The sequence below is a fragment of the Vanessa cardui genome, chromosome 24 (genome assembly GCF_905220365.1).
Source record: "Vanessa cardui chromosome 24, ilVanCard2.1, whole genome shotgun sequence".
Classification (NCBI taxonomy): Eukaryota; Metazoa; Arthropoda; class Insecta; order Lepidoptera; family Nymphalidae; genus Vanessa; species Vanessa cardui.
The window spans coordinates 6,121,665-6,145,887 of record NC_061146.1 but is presented as its reverse complement, the minus strand read 5'-3'; the positions used below and the strand labels follow the sequence as shown (position 1 = coordinate 6,145,887).

Below are 24,223 nucleotides of genomic sequence, written 5' to 3'. Positions count from 1 at the left end.
GTTGATTGGTAGCCAATTGCGTTACATTACTTTATGCAAACTATATTTGTATGTTATTATTATGACGTCTTATTTTATATTCAGATATTTTTTTACTGTGTTTTTTTTTAACTAAAAGGAAATCAACTTAATATCATTTCCTGTTCATTCCACTTTTCTTCGCTTCAATAATCATAAATTTGCCGCGAACATCGACATGTAATTTGTAGATTGATTGTACATGAGGGAATTTTATAGCCAAATACGGAAACGTGGCTACATAAATGGGATGTAAGGCAAGCCTGCCTTATTGATAAGATATACGTGTAACATCAACATCAAAGTAGGTCTCACTGTGTTATAAAATTGTATTACTTTCAGCAAATTTACGATTCAAGTTTAGTTATTAGCTTTTATTAAGCCGATAAAGTCATAGCCCCAAAAATTAACTGCTGGGATAATACGTCCCTTATTTTTAAAGAAGTTAGGTTAGTTTCCTCCACGCCACTTTAATGATGATTGTCATCCGAGATGTGCAGGTTTCCTTCCAGTGTTTTCCTTGATCACCGAACACGAGATAAAATATTAACAATTTCAGCACATACGAGTTCAAAGGTCTAAAACTTTGTTTTACTCGTTGACATATGTAAAATACTGGCAAGATTATCTTTTATTTAAGTTGACCTAGATCTAGAAGACTTTCTTTTATTACTGAAAACTTGCTGGACTCTTTGACTTAAGTGTGAAGCAATGAGATCAATAGCATTAACTTTAATAGTAGTACTTGAGCTAATAGAGAAGCGTCTCGTGTTCTACATAATCAAATGCTTTAGAGAAATCACAGAATACTCCGAGTGTGCATTCTGTGATTTTTCCCAAACATTGCAAATATGTTTGAGAAGTGCTGTTCCCGAATCAGTTGTCGAGCGACTTCTTCTAAAACCGAATTACTTACTATGATTAATAGTGTTTGCACTGAAATGGATGCGAAGTTGAATTAAAATATTGTTTTCAAATATTCAACTTAAAAATAGAAGTGTTATTATATAATGATTTCATTCGAAATATTTAACTATTTTTTTAATAATAAATAAAATAATAATTATAATGTTCATTTGGATCTTGTGTCGTTAGACGTATTATAATAAAATTTTAACAAAAAGAAAAACTGACTTCAAACAAAACACTATTTTAAAACAAATAAAAATGCACTAAAAAGTAATAAAAATAATTGCATATTTTACATATTTTTTAGAGTCCTGAAAAATAAAATGAAAAACAAAAATAAAATTAAAATGGGGCCCCTCGGGAAGCACTACCTTTCAAACAAAAAAAAAATATATATATGAAAATCGGTCCACCCAGTGAAAAGTTATAAGGTAACAAACATAAAAAAAATACAGACGAATTGATAACCTCCTCCTTTTTGAAGTCGGTTGAAAAGGATAATTTACAAACCTCAATATATGTATTTAAAATAATTTAATGTTAATCGTTCTATATATACATATATATTTTTAATTAGCAATTTCTTTGTGTTCCAAAGAAATTACTCTTAACTTCTTACCACAGTGTTAAGAAGTTAAATTATTTATAATTCACACTTCATATATTTCACAGTCACAAAACACAATGTAGAAGTATCACTGGTTATTCGTATCAGTTCATTAATTCTTTGCGTTAAATTAAACGACATAAACAAAGTAACCAACCGAACACTTAACGTAGTATCCTTTAACAATTCGACATTAAAGTCGCCACATATAATTACATATTTATCACTTTTACATATATTTTCAAGAGTATCCTCCATAGTAGTGTCAAGTAAGTAAAAATTACCCATTGGGGCCAATACACGCAGATTATAATATACTGCGGAAATTCCACTCAGGATAGTTCGATAGTACGTTCGACAGAGATCAACAATATCCTTTCGAGATTTACAAATGATATTCCGTACTAATATTAATGAGCCATCACGAATAGCATTTCCTCTTACGAACGAAGTTGACAGCTTAAATTTGGGGATATTAAATATGTCAAAGCTTTTAATCCAATGCTCTGTGAAACAAACTATATCCTGTTTCCTCTGACGATATCCACAGGTTATTTGGTAACACTTTATGTTATACACCGTCAATGCCACGAGGCTAATACATTATTCAATTACACGCGTAAAAGAATCAGTCAATTTCATGAATCAACTTTAATCTCCAACTATGATTGACATCTTTGATTTCTATCAGAGAATATTATTATATTTTAGTGTGTAATGGGACTTTTTTGTCAATTAAATTTAAGAGATAATGTGATAAGTACTATCAGACCGAGTTGTATATATATCGAGACGTGAATGGTTCACATCCATTGAGTTTAGGTGAAAAGTTGTGAGAATTGTTCATTAATAAACAAATAGAAAATGTAAGTAAAAAGTATTGCGAAATATTATTAATGTTGTATTTTGTGTCCAATTAAGTATGCCGTAGTACTCGTGTGTTATACAGCGTATGCCAATGGCGCTATGCCAAATACCTTTAGAAACAAGCTTTAATTAAGTCTACAATATATTACCTTGGCAGTCAATATGTAACAGCAGTTTGACACTTCAGTTCATATTCAAGCGTCACAAGTTTTTACTCTTGAAAGAGAATTATTTTAATTTATGTCTCCGTTTTCAGATGCAGTACCTACTCCCTCTATTTTTATTGACCTTGGTCTTGGCGTGCAACGCGGCAGTGGTGCCTGATGTCCCCAGTCAGGATTTTAGTGTTGGTACCATTCGGCCAGGAGACAGACTTTTGCATGAGTATGATACTATTCTCTAATTTTTTCCAAATAATTTATACATTATATTTAGTGCCAGGTTCAGGGTTATTTTGTTGATTTTGATGATAATGAAGATGGCATTCTGTTATCCATAGCTTGGAAGGGAGAATTTCTTGACGGAAAATGCAATGTATTTGAATTTAGAACCGTGGACCTCATGACCTAATAAACTAGCAAGCGAACTAACTAGAACAATGAAGCGGCCATATAAGGGCTCCCTTAATAATAACACATTAAAATTACTCTTATTGGCTTCTTAATTCAGCTTCTAAATTGCTGAATGCCTTCAATTTTTCAACTATTTCTGACAGAGTTCTCTTAACAGAAGTCACTACAATTCATATTATTCTTATGTAATTATAAATAAAAGAAAACAATAATAGTTTTCATCGTTTTCAGAGGCAGCTTCCAGATCACCTTTCTGGATAGGTTCATGTACCACGACTACGGAATCAGCAATCAAAACATTAATGAGATATCTGCTGTCTTTGCCACTGAAGTCGACAAGACACCGTTCGCTGGCGCCTGGATTGTCGACGGCGGAGTTGGATTTAATTATGTCAGGATAAGAATTCAAGCAGTTTATCCGTTCGGAGCGAATTATGCATTTAAAATTTGGGGAAACTGAAGTGGCTGTTAACACCAATTGTAATCCTACTTTATAAATAAAAATAATGTTTCATTGTATACAATCTTTTAGTTTTCTTCATTGTTACGTCATTACCTTTATCTTGCCAAAATCTCGCCGGCGAATGAAAATCAATGATTTTTTAATATTATATTTGTCTACAGTTTTCTATATGACTAGCGACCTAACGGCTTCGCACGACTGCTACAGAATTTGTTTATTTACGACATCACATAAAAACTTCTAAAATTGTTAGTGCTCTTTTATTATATTGTATATACAGTAACCTTATTCTCAAATTACTCTATCTATTAAAAAATAATACATCAATATCCGTTGCATAGTTTTAAAGATTTAAGCAAACATAGGGATACAGGTAGGGACAGAGAAAGTGACTTTGTTTTATGCTATGTAATGATACATAAGTGATAAGGAGGCGATCGTTTTGTGTTACATGGAAAAAATATTGCATTTACATATAAATTATATTTGATACTTATGAAAAGTTTTAATACAAATTTTACGCTACAATTGAATTAGCGTAAATGGCTGTCTTCAAACACGAGGGAAATCATCGCTATGATTTGAGGTACTCAACATAATTCATCTGTTGTGTGGGACTATTTATATTAATAACGCTTTTGTTTATTGCATATATTCTGAATTAATTCTAACAAATTTGAATTGTGGTTCTGCCTGTAGAATACAAGTAATTATACCAATATTTAAATAACACTTTTAGTTGTATTTTGAGAATTTGTGCTGTATCAAGTTCAAACATTCAACAAGAGCCTCCGGTAAGAAGACTTCGGAGGCGGAGGAGATCTTGGCTGCTCTTCGATCTACAGTAGTTAATAAGCTGGAATGTAAGATTAGTGACTACTGTAAATCCGTGTACGCCTTAAATTAAATTATAAGAAAAATAAACTAAATTGTAAAAAAAGGCACGGGCAATTATGAGCCCGTGGATGAATTTATTTAAAAAAAAATATTCAACAAGAAAAATTCTATGACTTTAAGTAATATTTATTTATTTATTTATTTATTTAATATTTGGGAAACAAACAGATATAACATATAATCAAATTACATAATACAGTTTAGATATCACATTATCCAGCGAAGTTTCCACCGATTGATAAAACATATAATGCACTCAAATATTTTAACACAATAAGAAAAATAAAAAATTATTTGACAATATTAAAAGTATATAGTTAAGTTAATTTAAGAAGGTTACAAATTTTATCTTTAAATTTAATTAAAGATAAATGAAATATATCAATGTTCCCAAAATGCTTATTATATTCGCGACAAGCTCTGATTAGAAAACAGTTAGCATTATGTGATGAATGACAAGTGGGAGTATAAAAACATAGCGGTTGACGAGCGTTGGATCGTGGGCAGTTCAGAGACAGCTTGCTTAGTAGAAAAGGGGAATCAATAATATTATTAATAATTTTATATAAGAAAACTTGGTCTCTCATAGACCGGCGTTTTGAGAGAGATAATAAAGGTTCATGGGTACAATCGCTAGATTTAAAAGACAAATATTTTAAAAATTTGTTTTGGATCTTCTCAATTTCATTCATATGAATATTGTAGTGAGGATTCCATACCGTAGATGCATACTCGAGTATAGAACGGACGTAAGCGTTATAAAGCAGGTTAATAGTAGAAGTATTTTTAAATTCAGATCCTGTTCTCATTATAAATCCTAGCATGCGATAGGCTTTTGATGAAATACTTCTAATATGAGAACCAAAAGAAAGCTTGCTATCCAGAGTCACGCCTAAGTCTCTCACCTCGGTCTCCCTTGATATGTCGTTATTATTGATAGTATATTTATAAAGCAAAGTTTTACGCTTACGAGAAAAAGAAATTATAGCACATTTGTTTATGTTAAGGTGAAGAGAATTTAATTTGCAGTATGTCTCTAACCTATTTAAGTCAGATTGTAGATCATGACAATCATCTAAAGATTTAATAGATTTGAAAATTTTTGTGTCATCAGCATATAGAAGAAAATCTGAAGACACAAATACATTATTTATGTCATTTATAAATATATTGAACAGTAAAGGACCGAGGTGAGAGCCCTGAGGAACACCTGAACTTATCGGTATAAAAGATGACAGATAACCCCTAATAGAGACAGCCTGACTACGGTTGCGAAGATATGAATCCAACCATCTGAGCAGGTCGCCGTGTATACCGAAACCTTCAAGTTTGTAAATAAGTATATTGTGAGACACTTTATCGAAGGCTTTACAGTAATCGGTATACACGACATCCACCTGATGTCCTTGATCCATGGAATTAGAAACCCGGTGCAAAAATTCACATAAGTTTGTTTCCGTCGACCTTTTATTGATGAAACCATATTTTACATATATCTCTGTACATCTTATTCCAAATACTGACATCTAATGTTGAACTTTTTATATTGCTTCCTACATCTTGGCCCTGCACGTCATACTTCTTGACAGGACATATAGAAGATATAGTATTGCCACTTATGTGTGATATATGGTAGTCAAGTTGATTGGTAGCCAATCGCGTCACATTACTTTATACAATCTATATATGTATGTTATTACTATGACGACTTATTTTATATTCAGATATTTTTTTACTGCGTTTTTTTTAACTAAAAGGAAATCAACTTTATATCATTTCCTGTTCATTCCACTTTTCTTCGCTTCAATAATCATAAATTTGCCTCCGAACATCGACATGTAATTTGTAGACTGATTGTACATGAGGGAATTTTATAGCCAAATACGGAAACGTGGCTACATAAACGGGATGTAAGGCAAGCCTGCCTTATTGATAAGATATACGTGTAACATCATATCAAAATGTAGGTCTCACTGTGTTATAAAATTGTAATATTACTTTCAACAAATTTACGATTCAAGTTTAGTTATTAGTTTTTATAAAGCCGATAAAACAGCTTCAAAAATTCACTGCTGGGATAATACGTCCATTATTTTTAAAGAAGTTAGGTTAGTTTCTTCCACGCCACTTTAATGATGATTGACGTCCGAGACGTGCAGGTATCCTTTCAATGTTTCATTGATCACCGAATACGAGATGAAATATTAACAATTTCAGCACATACAAGTTCAATGGTCTAAAACTTTTTTTTACTCGTTGACATATGTAAAATACTGGCAAGATTATCTTTTATTTAAGTTAGGTCGTATTTTAAAAATCGAATCTTAAAATTTCTTAAGACAATTTGTCACAGAATGTCGGTCAAACGTGTTCACACAGAAGCATGTGTAAGGCGAGTTGAGAGTTGAAACAGTTATGAAGTCAAGGATTTTATAGCAGTCATTATTTATTATTATAAAGTGGCGCATGAACCTCCCACTGTGGCAAGTGTTCAAATCTGCTGCCAAGTTATCAGAATACTATTCATGCACCGTCTTTGCTAGTTTTAATAGATATGTTCTTTTGAGCGAAGATCTTTCACACGATGCAGAAATCACTAAAGGGTCTTATGACCCCTCCACGTCACCTTGTTTCCTCTTTCTCCATTTCTCTCTAATATTTATAAACTACTAGTAGTGGTCGGCGGCTTTGCTCGCGTATTAGGGCGTCGCTTGCCATGTGTCAGGCAAAAAAGTAGCACCTTTCTAGGTGTTCAAGTTTGTTTCATATCAAATTTCATTAAATTCGGTTCAGCGGTTTGGTCGTGAAAGAACGACAGACAGACCGAGTTACTTTCACGTTTATAATATTAGTATTGGTCAATATAGATTATTAAAGTATGTTATAGTTTTAATTGACATTTTATTTTAAAAACAATTTAATTTTTCGTCATTGTATTTTTTACAAACTTTTTACGTCTTATTTTATTCTTTTGTTAGTAAAAACAGTATCAGAACTAGTACTAGTAGTAGTATTAGTAGTACTAGAAGAAACACAGTTTCGAGTTTCGAGTTTCACACCGGCTTCGGAGGTCTCGGGTTTGATTCCCGGCTCACTCGATGTAGAAAAAGTTCATTAGTTTTCTATGTTATCTTGGATCTGGATGTTTGTGGTACCGTGGTTACTTCTGATTATCTATAACACAAGTGCTTCAGCTATTTACATTGTAATCAGAGTATGACATGTTGTCCAATATTTAAAAAAAAATGTAATAATTAAGTAACATTTCAATAAATATAAAGTAAAGTCAACAGCCTGTAATTGTCTCGTTGCTGAGGTAAGGGCTTTTCTCGTGAGGATGTTTGAAACTTTTTTAACGAAGCCTCAATATTGGAGTACATGTAGCAAATTTTTATTCACACAGGCTTCCTCACTACATTTTACTTTTCATCAGAACGCAAGATGAATTGCAAATATTAATTTAAAATTACTTGTTTACGTCGGTTTTTTTGTAATTGAATAACAACAAACAACAACGGCCTATAAATTCCCACAGCTGGGCTAAAGGCCTCCTCTCCCTTTGAGGAGAGGGTTTGGAACATATTCCACCACGCTGTTCCAATACGGGTTGGTGGAATACACATGTGGCAGAATTTCTATGAAATTTGTCACATGCGGGTTTCCTCACGATGTTTTCCTTCACCGCTGAGCACGACATGAATTATAAAGACAAATTAAGCACATGAATCAGTGGTGCTTGCCTGGGTTTAAACCCGCAATCATCGGTGAAGAAGCACGCGTTCTAACCACTGGGCTATCTCGACTTATGTAATTGAATACTAATGTTCATTTTAGAAGTAAATCTATACTTACTATCATAAATGTGAAAGTAGGTCTGTCTGTCTGTTGCTCTTTCATGACCTAACCAATGAACCGAATTTGATGAAATTTGGTGTTAACCAAACTTGAACTCCAAAGAAGGACATAGGCTACTTTTGCCTGACACACAACAATCAACTTCCAAAACGCGAGCGAACCCACGTCTTTTTTTATGGAATAGGTTGGCGGACGAGCATAGGGGCCACCTGATGGTAAGTGGTCATCATCACCAAGGACAAGGACGCTGTATTATATTAACTATTCATTACATCGTCAATGTGCCACTAACCTGTGGAACTAAGATGCTATGTCCCTTGTTCCTGTAGTTACACTGGCTCACTCACCCTTCAAACCGGAACACAATAATACTGAGTAGGTACTGAGGCGGTAGAATAACTGGTGAGTGGGTAGTACCTACCCTGACGGGCTTGCACAAAGCCCTACCACCAAGACAATTAGGTCTGAATAAAATACTTGAATCCCCTATAAATTGTAATTTCTGAATATTTTGGAGTAGCAATAAGTTTATTGCCTATAACAGAAAGCCTATCGATTGCCGCTTGGACTAATATTTACATCGGATAAACTGTTTTTGCTTAAATCAGCTAAAACGTGAAGCACTTGTCTAGTTTTGTTGGTGTTGTTTATGATTTTGGTCTATAGCATAATTTATAATCTTTCAACGATGGTACAAATGGTTTTACCTTCCATTTTGAGATTTTGATTATGATTGGTTAATTAAAACAAATGTTGGACACTTTTAAAGGTTACCTATTATAATAAATTAATCTACAAAATGTTCGATTACAATATAGCAGGGACATATTTATTTTTGGGAATTTCACAAAATAATTCTGCCTATATAATCTCATCTTTTAATAAAGAAAAATTGAAGAAGATGTTCAGTTGAAATGATTTTTAAATAACATCAGTGATCCACATAAGCCTTACGCCGTTACTTAACATTATTCATTTATTATTAAATTAAAGAAAGCAAGCATTCGTTTAAAATTAAAAATTGACTAAACTGAATCCATAAAAATAATTGCAGACTAGGTTGTACTGTGAAATGCCTTTACCATTTCTAAAAAGGTTATTATAAAAAAAAAAAATGATATGTCAAATCGATATGTCAACTGTCAAAAGGCAGTAAATCAGCGTTGGTAAATACATAGTAAAAGCGATATACGATTTGGTATTAGACAAGGCCAAAAAACAAGAGTTACGTCAAAGATGACTTGTTTTTCTGTCCCATATTTGAGGTTAAAAGGAAGTAAGTCAGATCGTTCACGGAACCCTAAATTGTCCGTTAGGTAATATTGCCATACATGTGAATACTTGGCGTGTTGCCAGCTCGATTTTGGCAATTCGCTTACTGTGGCTCTATGCTGTAATTATTACCAATTTATGACTTCAAATTCGTAGTAAACATTCTTTTTTTGTCTTTCCTTAGCTTGACTGGCAAATGGACCTGATATGACCTGGTCACCACTGCTCATATATCACTCGTTAATACGCATCTGACCTTGGGATTGAAGAAGTTATGTCCCTTTAATTTGACAAAAAAGACCAGCTGAGTTTCTTTCGTCGGTTTTTATCAGGTCAGGGTGTTATTTTTCCCGAACCGGTGGTACTGTTTAATTTGACCATCAATAAGGAAGCATTACTTCCATATAAGGAATTTAAGTTTGAGTTTCGAGTTTTATATCTGTAATTACTCTTAGTCATCCTTAAAAGATCAAACCAGAAATAATGGTACCAACTTCTGCAAGTATTAGAAAGTAACTCTGTCCGTCTGTCTTTCTGTCTGTTGCTTTTTCATGACAAAACCGCTGACCCAAAATTGATGACATTTGGAATGAAGCCAACATAAATTTTAAGAAAGGACATAGGCTACTTTTTGCCTATTTAAAACGCGAGAAAAGCGGCAGGCGACTAGTACTAGTATTACATAAAGTACTGCCATCGATTTATAAAATTTGGCTCAGGTCACATTGGGTCAGTAGATTTGCTAGCAAGAATTGAATGAAAATTTTAAAACTTTCTCCGCACAAGGTGTGTTTTGTCAAACTTTTTAAATGTTACTTTTCAACTTACGTAACAGTTCCAAAGCCATGAAGCTGCGATATATTATCAAGCATCTATAAACCATTCCAACCGAACTTATATAACGAAAGTGATCAGGTAATCAAAATCGAAATTTGTGTTTAATACGTTCAATGATTGAGGTCTAATACGCCTCGTATGGAGCTGAGATGGCCCAGTGGTTAGAACGCGTGCATCTTAATCGATGATTGCGGGTTCAAACCCTGGCAAGCATCGCTATACGTATGTGCTTAATTTGTGTTTATAATTCATCTCTTGCTCGGCGGTGAAGGAAAACATCGTAAGGAAACCTGCATGTGTCTAATTTCATCGAAAGTCTGTCACATGTGCAATCCACCAACCCGCATTGGAACAGCGTGGTGGAATATGTTCCAATCCCTCTCCTTAATGGAAGAGGAGGCCTTTTCTCAGCAGTGGGAAATGCACAGGCTGTTACTTTACTACTTTACTTTACTTTTACGCCTCGTATGTCTCCCTTGCTAAGAAAAATATACGAGGTGTGTTCAAAAAGTATCGCAAATTTTGTGTTATTTCAAAAATTATTTATTTATTCATGAATACATATTTTGTCCCCTTCAAAGTAATCCCCGTGAGATATTACTTGTGGCAACGGTTTTACCAATTTTCGAAGCACTTCAAAAAATCATTTTTTTTATCTTTATCAGCTCCTCCTTCCGGAACGCTGACGGCGAGGCACTTTTACAAGCTGCCTGTGCCTTCGACCTGGCTATAACAAACACGTGGTTTAAGAAAAAAGAGGAACACCTAATAACTTACAAGAGTGGCCACCACGCGACACAGATAGACTATTTCCTAGTGAGGCGAAGGAGTCTATGCTGTGTCAAAAACTGTAAAGTGCTGCCGACTTCCGGTATCTCCGTTCACTCATTCAAGGCGATGGCGAAATAGATCGAACGGTGAAGCACAGGATTAACACAGGATGGATGAAATGGCGGCAGGTTACGGGAACAATTTGTGACCCCCGTATTCCCCTTAAACTTAAGGGGAAGATCTATAAGACCATGATCAGACCTGCTGTTCTGTATGGATCAGAGTGTTGGGCTACAAAAGGGATGACTGAAAGACAATTGCATGTTGCGGAGATGAGAATGCTGAGAGGAATGTGTGGTGTTACGCGAATGGATAGAGTAAGGAATGAGTGTATAAGAGGAAGTTTGAAAGTGACACCGATAGCCGAGAAGTTATGTGGAAGGCGGCTATCATGGTATGGGCATGTAATGCGGAGAAATGAGGAACACATTGTGAGGAAGGCCTTGAGCATGGATGTGGATGGATATAGAGGTAGAGGACGACCAAGGAAACGATGGATGGATTGTGTGAAAGATGATATGGCTAGAAAGAATGTTACTTGTGAGATGACGTCTGACAGAGAAGTATGGAAGGAGAAGACATGCTGTGCCGACCCCAAATAAAATTGGCATAAGGGCAGGAGAATGATGATGATGATGATATCAGCTCCTCCTTCGATGCCGTCTTTATCTCGCCAAGCGTAGCGTAACATCGTTCTTTCATGGACCTCTTCAATTTAGGGAACAAGAAAAAGTCACATGGGGTCAGATCTGGGGAATACGGTGGCTGCGGCATCATTAGTGTGTTGTTTTTGGCCAAAAAGTCGCGCACAAGCAACGATGTGTGAGCAGTGGCGTTATGTTGTGCAAAAGCCAGTTTTTGTTCTTCCACAAATCCGGGCGTATCTCGTAGATTTCTCTTACACAGAGGACGTAACGTCTATTTGACAAATTGTAGGAAAATGATAAATATATTGGAAACACAATGCTATGGTAAAGAAAGTACCTACTTTAGTAAGGGTTCGCTTTGACCACGCACCGCACTGAAGGAATAATATTCCATCACACCACATCGAGTTTTATTTTCTTAAACGTTACGGGGTCAAATGAGCCTCGTTCCGGTATTATGACAGTTTTCGTACGAGGTCTTAAACGCCCCGTGCCGCAGCCGCTGCCAACGTGACATGCATTTTTATTTCATTAAACATTTTCAGTCTTTACTAAATTACTTTATTTCGCACTATAGACTTATTTTAAATATTTTCGATTTTATTACTAGCTTTATTTCAATGTATCTATGCGATGGCACAGCCCTGCAGCTGAATTTTGAGCCAATTACCAATTCGACGAATGTAATTTCGAATTTTGACTTAAAAAGGACTTGAATTTCAACATTCTACGAAATCATATTACTTTTTTCGAAAATAGATTTATTAAATCATTGTACTAAGTCGGAAGACGATAAAATTTCCATTCAAGGAGTGAATGGGAATGAATAGCGACCGAAAACAGTTGAATTGGAATTTATTAGTCTTTTGGGCGCGCAGTAACCATTCGTTCGTGAGGATTCATTTCTCGTATATTGCCACGCTGGCTCACAGAATGAGGATCGCCTGATATTACATTTTTCCTCACGAATTAGGCTTTATTAGTTTGTCGAGATCTAAATTCGGAAGAGTTTAGTTATTGAAAAAAATTTTTGGAGGCCTCACTTAAAATACTTTGAAAACATTGATAGTAAAATTTCAAGGTCGAATTTGGTTGCAAAATAAAACAACAACAACAGCCTGTAAATTCCCACTGCTGGGCTAAAGGCCTCCTCTCCCTTTGAGGAGAAGGTTTGGAACATATTCCAACACGCTGTTCCAATGCGGGTTGGTGAAATACACATGTAGCACAATTTCAATTAAATTTGTCACATGCAGGTTTCCTCACGATCTTTTCCTTCACCGCTGAGCACGAGATGAATTATAAAGACAAATTAAGCACATGAAACAGCGGTGCTTGCCTGGGTTTGAACCCGCAATCATCGGTAAAGATGCACGCGTTATAACCACTGGGCCATCTCGGCTTTAATAAAACATTTGAGTAAAAAGTTTCTTCTACAAGAAGAAACGTACATTGTTTTCACGTGCATTGGTACCCGCATGAATTTTTTTTATACACTTCGGGTTTCTGAAAAAACGCAAATCATAGTAATATTAATTAACTTCCATCTAAATTGCCCTTGGTCGTTGACAGCGATGTTTCTACAGGTTAGATGAGTGACTTTTGCCAAATTTAAGTCGCATGCTTAGGAATGATCCATGAATATGTACAAATGCTATAAGCCGGATATCAAGGTCATCATTTCGAAGTCCAGGCATAAAAGTAATTGGTTTTTCCAAAAATATTTATACGGAAATGTGTACTTCCCGCGCCTCGGAAACCACGGAAAACTGTTGGTTCTGAAGTCATTTTAAAGGGGGAAAATAGTTGGCATTTTCTGACTCACCTATTCGCTGTAATCTCTCCAGCGCATAAATCAATCAGTAAAACACAATATGGTATCTACAATGTATATACGCATTTAAAGCAATCTGAATCGATAGCTTAAGTCAGATTACATTTTTGACAAATAGATCGTACCTTATCTTATCTTTTAGATTTAAATCGCGTACAGAAGTTAAGACCAACGATTATTATTTATTAATGATTATTACATGTGTAATATAATTCTGAATAATCATATACATTATCAGGCTTGTCGAGTGTTTGTTTTTAAATATATAAAAATAGTTTGTTGTTATCGACTATGTATATATAGCATCATTCAATTCAAAATGTCTCATCGGCTATACATCCCGACTAACATATTAATGAGTTTTTATGTCGAGAAATTCTAACAGAGTTTTGGAAGTTTTATACAACCGTGTCTCGGGAATAATCAAAATATGCCTACTTTATTCAAGTAAGTTTTGACAAGCAATTTTGAATCGTCATTTAACAACTATATTAAAAAGTATGGGAGGTTTTTATTTTAACCTTTTATTTGTATTTTTATTTCTTTTTTCCGACATGTTTAACAATTGTCGTTCTATTTCAACTTAATTACGTACAACCTTAATAAATTATATACCTAAACCTTCCTTACGGATTTATGTCTGTTAGTGAAAACGGCATGAAAATCTGTGCAGATTTTTTCAAGTTTATCCCGAACATACAGAAAGATGGACGCGGCTGTCTGTCTGTCTCAATTAAAATTATAAATAAAGCCTATTTGGCTTTATTTATAATTTTAATTATTATTATTAAAGCAATATTTTATTTAATCTCTATTATATCTATCTATATTTATATGTACCGATTATCATAGATAACATTTTACATATGACTACATTTATCTTGATACATAAATAATTCATCTAGACAGTAAATTTTAGCAGAAAAAGAAGTGATATGCCTTACTTCCACCGTGTAAGTGTTGACCTTCTACATCCCCTAGATGATCGTTTTTATCAATGCTATTCATAATTACTGATAAATCTTTCTTGACTGGGTAATAATTTTTTAAATAATTCGATTTTGAATTTTCGATACAGAACGAGTAAATTCGACTATTTTTCTTTTCGTTTATGTACTGATGCAGGTAATACTAACTGGATCATAAAGAAGATGATGTATCCTTTCATTTTTATAAGCCGAATATTAGTTATATTACTTAATGCAATATATATAAACAGTTATACAAGCGATGTCTTTGACTTCATTCATTTATTCATTATTACTTATATAATATGGAAATAAAGTAGAAATATTGGCAGGTGAGCCAATGAGCCAATCTGATAGGATAACACTTTCGACCGTAAACAGCCTCTTCGAAAAGTGTTATCTCCTCAATAATATACAATTTCTTTCATGCCTTAGATTACACATTTTTAAACCTTTGAGACTTCAGATTAAATAAAATTATAAAGAATATTTATTTTCACTCAATTAAATATTTGGGATCAGTAGATATGATCTACAAAAACCTATTTATTAAGCGACTTTAAAAAAAGGAGTCTTCTCAATTCGACCCGATTATATTTGTTTTCTTTGTTCGCCGATTACTTCGCCATTTATGAACCAATTTTGATGATTTGTTAGTTAGAAAGAAGATACTACTGGAATGGTACCACGATGAGGACATCTGAGTCTGATGATGTGATCCTGTGTAATGTGGTCCCATATAAGTTTTATTGAAATAGGTTCAGCGCTATTTGAAAAAATCAACAAATAACCATTTGTTACATAAGGACTTTTAATTTCTATTTTGAGAAAATAACACTAAAAAGAGTAAAATAAAATATTTTTTAGAAAAAATATTTTTTTTTAATTTTATTTAGTACAGACAGACAGACGGTAAATATTGTATCGTATAAAGTCATTGTCTTGGCTAATGTGAATCGATTAATAAAACATTAGGTTAATACATATATTTAAACAATATTATGAAATCGTTGACATTTTATTAATTAGTTTTTGATGGAAATTTTCTCACCTGCTATCTCTCTCTTTTGATGTACATATATTACAGAAATAAATTATTTAGTTGTATAAATAAAATAAACTTCTTATGATTACTCTTAACTGGACGTTATTTGTATGCAAAGATGTTTACACTGTAAAACATACAAATAGTCGCTTAAATTTAAAAGCGTTGAGTCTAGGATGGTAACCTCTTTAGCCTGTGAGCTTACTGACTCACTAATCCTTAAAACAAATATAACACGCACTAATTTTTGGCGATAAATTAATTGATTAGTAAATGGTATCTAGTGAGATGAGTTTGTACAGATACCTATCGGGATAGAATTGTACTCTGTTATCTTGTTCATTAAATCACAACTTAATTTAATGATCTTGATCATACGGTTTACTGTCAAAGTTAATTAAACGATGAGCCGAAATACATATTTTGGCTCATCGTTTTCTCATTTGAAATTTGACATTTTGAAGACGAAATATAGCAATCCGTTGAATAGGCTGGAAAGACAATATTGTGTTGCAACTAAAATAAACTTCGGGCTTCTGACTTTTTCCGTTCTTTAATGACTCCTAAATGTCACGGTATTCATTGTTGATGATTTAGGACCCAAAATTTCGTTGAAATTAGACACATGCAGGTTTCCTCACGATGTTTCCCTTCACTACCGAGTACGAGATGAATTATAAACACAATTTAAGCACATGAAAATTCAGTGGTGCTTGTATGGGTCTGAACCCGCAAATATCGATGAAAATGTAAGTGTTCTAACCTCTGGGATATCTTAGCATAAAAGTACTGATTATGCTACAAATCAGTTATAATAAAAGTATGTATAAATTAGGGAATAAGAATGCTGTTAAATTACTTCTTTCACGAATTGCAATTATAGTCATTTATTTTCAATTAAATGCAATCATCTAATGTGTTATTAATTATATGAATAATTATTAAATTAATATAATAAAACATTTATATTTTGACGGTTTGTTTATAAAGTAAAAAATATTTTTGAAATTGGAAAGAATACCTGAAATTGTACGATGTTAGTAGAATTTAAAATTCGAATACATTTTTTTTCTTTTAGAAATAAAACAGTTGAATAATAAAAGCGCAGTTCAATTATATGTGTGCAATATAATAATTGCTGACAAAGTTGCCGGTTGCAGTAGTATGTCGCCAATATAAAGACCGAAAATCTGATTCAAAGCACATTACACTTCCAAAAATGAAGGTCTACGTACTTCTCATTTTGACGATCCAATCAGTTTTATCTTTACCGGTCGATGAGGGAAAATCGATCAATAGTGTTACTGATACAGTGAAAATTCAAGATATTGATAATCAGAAAATAATAGCACCAAAACGTGTAAATAAAATTTTGATAATCAAAAAACCTTTCACGATTCGTAATGCTGTCGGTGAAAGCAAAGGGAATAAAGGAAGTGAAACCAAGCCGAAGTTTACGATAGATAAACATTCAGCGTTTGCTGGAAACGATTGTGCGACGGGACTAGCTAAGATTGCGGGATTTTGTGCAACAATTGACTAATGCTTGACGTTTTGATAAGTCAAGTATAACAGTTTCCGACCGATCTGAATCGGTTTTTGTAAATTTCAAGTGTAATAGTTTTCGCCCGTTCTGAATCTGTATTTGTCCATCCTATATACATCCAATTTTACAACAGTAACAGTACCAACTTGTGAATTTCCCACTGCTGTGCTAAGGGCTCCTCTCTCATTATGGAAATGTTTTGGAACATATTCAACCCGTTCCAATGCGGGTTGGTGTAATTTTACAACATTAATTACTATTTTGTATTTAGATTTAGCGGGAACTCTCAATCGATTACAGCATTCATATTCATTGTGTGGGTGGACTAATTTGGAAGTGTCTTTCATATTGTGATTTACGCATGTCTGTCGCAAGCTTTACGTTAGATTGATTGAATTATCTGTATTTATTTGTTACTGAAAGTTACATTGTACTATGTGTTTGACAAAAAAATGATGTATTAATTTCTTTGTATTTTGGCTCATACTTGATTTTTTTGTGACTAATACAGTTTATTATGATAAATACATTACATGACGTAACATAATACATAAAATTGATGACAATAAAATTTTACTTCAATATTTTATTTGAATTTTATTATAATCTTTATATTGTTAATATTCATAAGGTGATGCTGTTCTGACGATTTCGGTTACGTTTTTCATCCTCAACGGAAACAAGAACAGCTAGATACTCAAGCGATTAAATAATCATAAATACATAACTTAGAAAGATCTTCTTCTCAGCTTGGTCTTTTGGCCCAGTGGTTAGAACGCGTGCATCTTAACCGATGATTACGGGTTCAAACCCAGGCAAGCACCACTATATATATATATATATGTGCTTAATTTGTGTTTATAATTCATCTCGTGCTCGGCGGTGAAGGAAAACATCGTAAGGAAATCTGCATGTGTGCATGTTCATCGAAATTCTGTCACATGTGCATTCCACCAACCCGCATTGGAACAGCGTGGTGGAATGTGTTCCGAGCCCTCTCTTTAATGAAAGAGGAGGCCTTATCTCAGCAGTGGGAAATGTACAGGCTGTTACTTTACTTTACTTCACTACTAAATACATAACTACCTACCAAGAAAAACTATAATACATTACACTACACCAAAAAAAACATTGGAATCTGGCCATTCTTTCGAGAGTGTTCGAAAAAAACTTTCTAACAATGAAAACTTCTGCTTATTTGCTTATGTTTTTAATGAATATTATGTATATACATCAAATCATTATATACAAATATAAAAATTGTTATATAAACGAATACATAATTTATAAATTGACTTTGAATTTATGAGGGGACATAATAATGATATAATATGACGACAACTGCTGTATATAGTCCTTCTCTTAGATCGTAGAGTTCAATTTTCTTATATCCCAAACACCTAGCTAGCTTTTTTACACATAACATCATTTGCCAAGATACTCTCTCTACTTTAAATTATCTTTATATCTTATACGTGTTTACTTCTGGAGTAGATGATACGAGTCCTCCCTAGTATTGCATGCTAATTATCTTCATTTACTTTAATTACCAAAGATGTGCAAACTAAAATTAGATGCATTTTGTCTAAAAAGGAAATATGTTATTTTGGTGCCATGCTTTAGGTACCAGTTTAATTTAAATTAAATGGTAAAGGATAACCTTGCATACAGTATTGTATTCTATATAATATACTGTATATATACTGTATGCATTATTATATTGTATTGTAGGTATTTTCAACATAAACGAATAATAAAATTGTAATACAATAATCACGATTTTATGATTGTCGTGATTTACAAAATTGTTGTCATTTCGCATACTCTTGCTACAGAAACAAGCTGTTACTGTAATTATTTACGATGGCGTAAATGTTTATGGCAAATTATAAAATATTTTCGAGTCACATGTATAGAAGATATGTATATACTTTTTCAATTTGGACCAGAGCTCCGCAACCCACTGAACATTGACTGACCATAATTGCTTTGCATTTTCATAATTTATCTTTAGATTTGTTAATAGTTTTCGATAAATTATTTTATTTCATTGTTTTGTAATTATTAGTTTTGGTTTGTTTTTTTAACCGACTTCAAAAAAAGGAGGAGGTTCTCAATTCGTCGGGGCCTTTTTTTTTTTTTATTTTTTAGATATGTTACCGAATTACTCGAAGATGGCTGGGCCGATTTTGACAATTCTTTTTTTGTTTGAAAGGGCATGTTTTACAGGTGGTCCCATTGTCAGGAGATCAGGATCTGATGATGGGATCCTGGAGAAATCGAGGGAACTCCTCAAATTTTATAGGCACACCTATAGTGATTTCGGTTTTATTCAAAGTGCCTTGGCCATATGCTCACGAAAAGTGACATTTGATGAAGTGGAACTGATGATGAAGACCACAACTAGTAATCAGAACCTATTAGTAAGTAACTATTTTACGGGTTTAGTTCTATTTCTTTAAGATAGTCGTCAAGCAATTGATGTTAGTAAACATGCCTATGATGAAGTCTAGCTGATGGTGGACTACCAGGAGAACTCCTCAATGATTAACGGCATTAAAGTGAATGACAAACACTACCAATTGTAATTATAAATAACAAAATAACACTAAAAAGCAGTAAATAAATTTTTATAAATGAAAAAAAAACCGCCTTCAAAAATGAACTAAAAAGAAAAAAATAATCAGTTACATCCATAACCATTTTACGATTTTTAATCACCTTTTGAAGGCGGTGCCAACAAAGTAAATAAATTCCTATATTGAAATCATTTCATTTGTATCGATAGTAAGGTTTGTTTAATGGTGTCATCTATACAATAAATAGATTTAGTTTTTGTATGTATGTATTATGTACCTATATGCATATATAGCAATGTTGGCACCGACTTTGAGAGGTGATTAAAAAATCGTAAATTGGATATGGATGTAACTGATTATTTTTTTCTTTTTAGTTCATTTTTGAAGGCGGTTTTTTTTATTTATAAAAATTTATTTTTTTTACTTTTATTTCTTAAGTTTTGTTTCAGAGTTCAATACTTTATAAGTACATTCTCCTATAATTGGAGGTACATTTAATATTTTATTGTCTAAACTTGTATTTTTTTGTATTACATATGTACCTGTGTTGCAGTTCCATATTAAATAAATAAATAAATAAAATAACTAGTTGTTGAACGAACGAACAGTCTACCCTATGGTCACTATCTTTCATAGACATTGATGTCTTAGGAAATATTAAGAGTTCCTTTAATATATTTTGGCTCACTTACTTCCAACGAAACGCAACATTACTGAATAGTTGTTTATGGTCGAAGGAAAATTTATCAATAAGTAGACAGATATGGCATGGTGTCACAATGCTTAAATGTTTTTCCAAATACTAAGATTTCATTTTATCCATATGACTTATATTCCTATAACGAATATTCAAAAGATATTACTTTAATTCTCACAAAATAGTACTCTTATTTTTATTTTGGCTCATTACTTTAAAAAATTGAAATTATCAATGAATTTTGAAATAACACCAGCTAATGTTTTCTGTACCTATTTATAAGAAGATTGATATAAAATGATCTACATAGGATGGGAGCCATTTTCTTATCTTTTGATCTTGAATTTGACAGTTGTTATGTTACAAATTAACTATAAAAGAAAAGTGATTATAATTACTAATGTTACTTATTTTTTGATTACATCTAATGAGCTAATTAATAGTTCGAATTCAAAGAAAATACTTTTTGTTTGTTTCTAAATTGTATTTATTATTTGATTAGTAATTTAAATTTGGAATACAAAATGTGTCTTGTGTATGGTATTGTTTAATAAGAAAGTCAAATACGGCTAATTATGTATTATACGATAAATATTGACAACGGTTCGCTCGTATGTATTTAAAGATCGAATATGCGATCTAATGCACATTACACTTCCAAAAATGAAGTCATACGTAATTCTTATTCTGACGATCCAATCGGCATTAGCTTTACCGGCTAGTAAGCCAAGATTAACCAATGGTGTGAGTGTAAATACAGAGCGAAAACATGATCTTGTTATGAGAAAATTAAGACAAAACGATGTTACGAAGAATAATGTTCGAAAACCAGTGACGGGTCCTAATGTTTTTAAGAACAGTCAAGATAATATATCTCTTGAAGTTGAGTTAAAGGTATTACCGAGATTACCAAGCAAAGAAGCTTTTAAAGGGGATGGCTGTGCATCAGGACTAGTTAAGATTTCTGGCGTTTGTGCGAGTGTCGATTGATAGCAAGTGATTATATATAAATGTACATAACTGTCTGTGATTAATTGTTAATATTACTTGATGGCTTGTTTATTATTAAGAGTGGATCACCGCAAATGGAGTTGTCATGGCAACGCGGGCAGTTATATTTTGATAAGCGTCTCGAATGGTGGCTTACAAACCCATTTTGCAGATTTGCAATACGTACTTTCAAATGCGATAAATCGCGTACAAAAATAATATATGTATCGTAGACAATACAGTGTCAAATAAAGGATTTTCAGAAACACCATAGATTTTTATTTTTTTCTAGAAAAAAAAGCAACTGTTGCCGATATTGTTATGGTAATATTCGTATATAATATGTTTTCATAATTAATGAATAGATTTATTGTTAATATTATTTGATGGCTTAATAATTATTAAGAGCGGATCTTGAATGGCGTTGTAAGTGTCATGACCACGAAAGCCGTTATTTTTTGATAAGCATTTTTTATGGAATACGTTGGCGGACGAGCATATGGGCCACCTGATGGTAAGTGGTCACCATCACCCATGGTCAACCAACCTTGGGAACTAAGATGCTATGTCCCTTGTGCCTGTAGTTACACTGGCTCATTCCACTTCAAACCGGAACACAAAAATACTGCGTACTGTTGTTTAGCGATAGAATAACTGATGAGTGGGTGGTACCTACCCAGGCGGGCTTGCACAAAGCCCTACCATCAAGTGCATCTCGCACTTGGAAACCCATGTTGCTCAAATAGTTCCAAATGTCGGATCAACTACCAAATTCGCATGCTCTTCCAACATACATATTTTACTATATCAGTGTTTTTTGTTTATTAAAAGATGTGAATGTTGATCCATTTGAAAACGAACGCGATTGTGGCCGAACTTTGCGCTTGTTCATGCGTTTTCAATTCGACCGTACTTTGTCGATTATGGCAAACGGATTACGTCAAAGAGTTTACGAGCTACGAACTTAGCGTGTATGTAAACGTTCCCATGACAGCATATATGTAGCATTTTTTCTCAGCGGCAAGTCTATTTTAAAATGTCGGTGCTTCAAGGCGCGTTTGATCAAGTAATGGTGTGTGTAGTTTTAATTTGGAATACAAAATGTGTCTTGTGTATGGTATTGTTTAATAAGAAAGTTAAATACGGCTAATTATGTATTATACGATAAATATTGACAAAGATTCGTTCGTATGTATTTAAAGAACGAATATGCGATCTAATGCACATTACACTACCAAAAATGAAGGCATACGTAGCAAATATGTAGCATTTTTTTCTCAGAGGCAATTCTATATTAAAAAGTACATGCTTAAAGGCGCGTTTGATCAAAGTAATGGTGTGTACAGTTCTCAATGTCAAGTGTTATGTTTTTCACGCAATTGTTTGAAGACAATTCAACGTAACATTAGTAAAATTAACTACCTTAACTGAAAAGTACGAAAATATATATTTGTTATGACTTGTGTTGTTTTTTATTGTATTGTGAGTTCTTTTGTATTTGGGCTCAAGACGTACCTGGTTGTAAAATGAAACCTTTTAACTGTAAAACTAGTATTATTAGTTTGAGATTTTTAAAGGCGGGTATTTGGATACACGTAGCAGATTTTCATCCACGACGTGCAGGTTTCCTCACGATGATGTCCTTCACCGCAGAGTACGAGATGAATTATAAATACAAATTAAGCACGTGATTTCATTCTGTGGTTCTTGTCCCAGATTTGAGCCTTCACGTCTTTTAACCACTGGGCTATCGGTCACACAAGAAGCAGAAAATGCCGTCAAAACCTATTCAATGACATCTGGGGGCACGGCAGTGCCCCCACCAAGTCGAGCAAAAAAGCGGCACGGCCGTACCATCCTTTTCTCGAAGCAAATCAGGCCATTTTCGACCCCCTGTAACTTCGTTGTGGATAAAACTAGAAGACTGAATTTTCAGTAACCATGCAAGCATTGTAAAGACACGGTATATTTTAAATTTCATTCAATTTGAACCAGTAGTTTAAGAATTATAACGGGTCAAAGTTTCTTAATTTTGTCATTCACTCACTGACTGACCCACCGATCATCAAAATTCTAAGGCACTTTAGCAGACCTAGAAGCTTCAAATTTAGAATATAAGTAGTGTTTGGTGTATGAATCAAGGAAAAACTAAAATAATTAATAAAATGATAAAATTAAAAAAAAAATATTAATAATATAATTATTAATAATAAAAGATTATTTATTATATTATTATAATAACAATATAATAAATTTATTATATTAATAAGCTTTCGAAACTGTTTGTTAATTGTGTAATTACGTTCTCATCTAGTGCACACACATCATTACGAGACCAGACTAAACAAAAAGAAATGAGATCCCATCAAAAACAATACTTGTCAAAAAATCCAAGTCTCGCAACTCATTTGTTCTACGGTAAAAAGTTGTGAGATCCATGTAATACCAAGTCTTATCCAAATAATACTTAAGCGACTTCCTGTCTTAATACGTCCACTCCCTAAGACCACGATCGTGGTCCATAACAATTGAAAATCAATTGTGTCTGGAATCTCAGTACTCGAAGCATTAAGTTGTTACGTAATAATTGACAGCATCTTATAGTGACGCATCTCAATCTTAAAATTATTTAATGTTTTATATAAATATAAGTATTTACTTGGTCATCGCACTAAATATTTTTTTTAATTTACACGTGTTTTCATGCAATATACTGGACCGATTTTTTTTATATTAACATGAAAACGATGTAATGGTATTTAAATTGTGCTCAATCTAGACTTGATTAT

At 33.2% G+C, this 24,223-nt stretch overlaps 1 protein-coding gene and 1 long non-coding RNA gene across 3 annotated transcripts in view; one reads left to right on the top strand and one right to left on the bottom strand.

Moving 5' to 3' along the window:
• The window catches only part of LOC124539996 (calbindin-32), a 184,108-nt gene that overhangs the window by 68,187 nt on the left and 91,698 nt on the right, over nt 1-24,223 (bottom strand). The gene's annotated exons all lie outside the window — the stretch shown is intronic.
• Nucleotides 2,300-3,497, top strand: LOC124540002. The gene is made up of 3 exons (XR_006967113.1): nt 2,300-2,400; nt 2,658-2,785; nt 3,205-3,497. It is a non-coding gene; the product is annotated as an uncharacterized LOC124540002 (long non-coding RNA).